General features: G+C 37.8%; 1 pseudogene; it reads left to right on the top strand.

The window, feature by feature from the left end:
* LOC125852044 (probable rhamnogalacturonate lyase B) overlaps nt 1-4,399 on the top strand; it is a 19,040-nt pseudogene that overhangs the window by 5,083 nt on the left and 9,558 nt on the right.

Here is a 4,399-nt window from a genome sequence, read left to right as displayed (position 1 = left end):
TTTTGCTGCAGTCCTATATTCCGACCAGCAACCTTCAGATCGTGTTTTCCGATTAACTAACCGTTGGATCGGGCTGAAATTTGTACTGAGTGTTCCTGACATCTTGGTGGTTGATTTGAACGGTGGAGATCGGATTCGGAAGTCAGCAAGATCCTGTTTTAGGTCCCGAACAGCAGCTGGGTTTGGGTGGTGTTTCTTTCTATTTATCTTTTGTTGGTGTAGCTATTGTTTGTTCTCTTTTGGCACTTGTTGTGTAGCCATTAGAAGAATAATTGTAACTCTCTTATTGTTATAGTGAAGCAATTCGGATCTTGTCGATCCCGTGGTGGTTACCTTCGTTTTGAAGGATTTTTCCACGTTAAACTTGGTGTTCTTTATTTTAGATTTTCGTTTTTCATCTTTTCGTCACAACAAGTTGTTGGGCAGGTACTCAATGGAGTCATCATGTGTACGAAAACTCATGATGCATAATAATCTAAGCCTTTTCATGTTTTCTATGGCTTCTTTGCTAAAGCATAATTTTTTAACACAATGTGTCCAGATTGCTTCCATTGTCTTGGTTCCCTGTTAAAAGTGTTCATTAGTCTAAAAGTATAACTTCAAATGTCTGTATAAAATTTGCATGTCAATATTAAGTCATGAACTGGTTAAGGGCTATGGAAGAAAGGGGGTCTCTCCTAGATGTATGCTTAAAGTAGATATGCAAAAAGCATATGATTCACTAGAATGGATCTTTGTCAAGCAAGTAATGACACATCTGAATTTCCCTACAAAATTCATACACGGGATAATGGAGTGCCTTCGAACTGTGTCTTACTCAATCTGTATCAATGGCTGGCCTTTTGTACCTTTTGATGCTAAGAGAGGATTGAGACAAGGGGACCCTATGTCCCCCTTTCTCTTTGTTTTAGCAATGGAGTACTTCTCCCGATTATTGAAGAGCCTAATGACCCGTCCTGAATTTAAGTTTAACCCCAGGTGCTCAAAGATATATAAAACTTATTCAATTAGGTTTTGCTGATGACTTATTATTATTTTGCAAGGGTGACATAAGGTCTGTACAGCTGCTGTTTGATTATTTTCAACAATTTTCTCATGCTTCTGGTCTGATTGCAAACAAAGACAAAAGTTTTGTATATTTTGGAGGGATGAATGCCATAAATCAGACAGCCATCTTGAATATTCTTGGATTTACTAGAGGTGAGATGCCTTTTAGATACTTAGGGCCTCAAAGTACTAAACGACTATCAATCACCCAAAGCCAACCCTTGATTGACAAATGCTGGGAAAAATAGCATGTTGGACAACAAAGTTTCTATCTTACGCAGGCAGAGAGCAGCTAATTAAATCTGTATTATTCTCTATCCAGATTTATTGGTCACAAATTTTTGTGTTACATGCCAAGGTGATCAAACTTATAGAATCAACTTGTAAGAGGTTCTTGTGGACGGGAGGTACAGAAGTAACAAAGAAGGCTTTGCTAGCCTGGGATAAGGTGTGCTTACCAAGAACTGCTGGTGGCCTAAACATTCTTGATATTACTGTGTGGAACAGAGCAGCCATTAGCAAATTGCTCTGGAACCGGTGCTCTAAAAAAGATACATTATGGGTTAGATGGGTGCATTGTTACTATATAAAAGGAAGGCCAAAATGGGAATCCAACCCAACACAAAAGATTTTGAAGAAGAACTTATGCCTACAGGACATTGGTTTACAAGTTAGTGACTTGTCAAACATGCATAGTTATTCCATTAGGAAGACGTATGTCTTGATGAGGGGTGAGTTCCAAAAAGTACAGTGGAGAAAAATTATTTGCAACAATCCAGGTTCTCCAAAATGGATTTTTATCGTTAGATTGGCTGCCCTTAGAAGACTACATACAAAAGACAGATTGCTACAATGGGGTGTAGTTGATGAACAACAATGTGAGTTATGCAACAAGGACAATGAGACTATTGAACACCTTTTCTTCAGCTGTGACTACTCAAGTGAAATCTGGCCTAGGCTACTTTTTGCTTGTACCAGAACTAGAATCAGAGACCTTATGGTTCTCCACCCACTCCATTGAGCGTTAGGGCAATAAAAGAGTTAAACAAAGCCATTATGAATTTTCTTCACCATTACCAATAATGATTATGAAACTATATAGAGAGACATAGTAGATGTTTAATCTTCGTAATTCACTTCCGATATGAAATCCTTACAATTGATCTTGTGTTTTTTGGGCTAATTCTAAAATTTGATTTTATCTGTGAGTTTTAGATTGTTGACACAAGTCCTATTTTTAGTCCGAAGGCTAACATTCGTATTCAGTTTAATCTAATCTATATAAAATTACAGTAACAACCATCAGTTAGCAGTACCCGGAAACAGGTATAGTTAAAAAATGAAGTACAACAATCAGAGAGAGCATCAAAATGAACTAGTAGCAAGTCTTAAAGCCATGGAGCAGTTGCTACCTTTGGGAATAACACTTTGCTTTCTCTGTGAACTCATAATGATAACGCGGTGAATTCTTTATATCGGTTGGGTATACATCTGCAGAAAGACATGATCAGGGGAATAGGAGTAGTTAAAAATGAAGTACAACAAGGTCAAAATCTGAAACTTGGTACTAAGAAAAGCAGAATAATGGCTTGCAGAGTAAAATAATACAGATGGAGCACCAAGAGATGATTAAGGGAATATATATAGTCAATGATCCAACTACAAGATATGATGCAAGTCGCAAGATGTCATAGAATACTTCATCACCCAACTACACTAATACAGTTTGCATAACTTTCAGTTGTGAATGCAATTATGTTATCCAATCCTGAGAGTTGTGCAAATGTGTAATGTTACTTACTATATCTCTGCCCTCGTCAGATTCCTACATACAACAGCTATAACTCATACAGAACCCTCACGTTTGAAGGTTACTCCGACATGATGGTATTAATAACGGATGAGACTCTTTACTTTTGTAGAATTCTATTTTCGTACTTCCTAATCCTCAGGAATATGTTTAATAGTCTTTATCTTTTCTAGGTCTTGTATAGATTCTTTATATAGCAGCCATATGGTCAATAATAATATATACAATTTTCCCATCTTTGCTCTCGTTTCTTTATGGTATCAAGGCGCTTCTAAACTCCCACGAGTTGATCCTTTTTTTTTTCCTGCTAAGACGTCGAAATGGCCCCCAATACTTCTGTGACCAATGCTGATACTCGTGGAAGCAGCTACTAATACTTGTATTACGACAGACTGTCTTCATCGACTCATCGCACACCTTAGATGCGGCTCTTTTCGAAATTTAATAACATGGGATGATTTGTGCATCAGACTGTTCTTTTTTTCCGAAAGAACTAAGGGGGTCCATTTTTATTTTTTAGTTTTAAAAAATAATTTCATTGTGGCACTCATTAATTACGAGTGGAACGTCTACAAATCACTTATTAATTTAGACTATGATATGACGAACATTCCAATTTTAAAATATTGGATCCCATCACAACGTCATTTTCCATGCACTACTTGAAAACATTAGTGACTAAATCCTCTAAAAAGAAAATATTGTCACGCCCCGAGCCTACATCCTGGGCGGGACCGGCACCCGGAGACCATTTCTGGCCCCAAGCGAACCCTTGGCCTGGCTTTCTTAACTCAGCGGAAACCTCAACAAAATAACTCAATGCAATGCAATATTACAAAACAACTTAACTTATAAAATATGGCCATAAAGGCAACTCGAATCTCAAAATAGAATATTTACATATATATATGGATGAGAGACTCAAAACTAACTGACTGACTGTCTGTCTATGAAGCCTCTAAAATACCGAGATGGATGTTGGGACAGACCCCGCAACATCCTAATAAAACAAAAACTAAGAACACAAAATAATTGAGTCCTCCGGAATGCAAGGAGGCTCACCACTGACTCTGGAGTGCTCAGCTGGATCAACGACGTGCAGGATGCTAATCCGGGGTACCTGAATCTGCATCATCAAACGATGCAGGCCAACTGGCATCAGTACATGGAATGTACGAGTATGCAAGCTGGAAAACTAAGCAACAAAGGCTAGAAGGAAATCTGGAAGAAACTGAATAGCTTACCTGGCTCAACTCAACTCAACCTGACTGACTTCTTTCAATATAAGGCAATTTAAAACAAGTGCGATATAAAGAAAGACTGTTTAAAACATGCTATAAACTCTGTGTGTATACAAAGATACAATAAGCCTGAAATGTATATAGAAATACAATGAACTGATGTATATAAAAATACAATAATCTCTGTGTATGAAAATACAATAACTGCTGTGGGAGTTTCTCTAACCGACAACCATCACATAAGAGCTATAGTGATGATACAGCGATCGACCTCACGCTGCCAGAGCATCTTATACCCGGC

The sequence above is a fragment of the Solanum stenotomum genome, unplaced genomic scaffold (genome assembly GCF_019186545.1).
Source record: "Solanum stenotomum isolate F172 unplaced genomic scaffold, ASM1918654v1 scaffold31822, whole genome shotgun sequence".
NCBI classification, from domain to species: Eukaryota; Viridiplantae; Streptophyta; class Magnoliopsida; order Solanales; family Solanaceae; genus Solanum; species Solanum stenotomum.
Note: the sequence above shows the minus strand (reverse complement) of the source record. Positions and strands in the feature narration are given on the sequence as shown.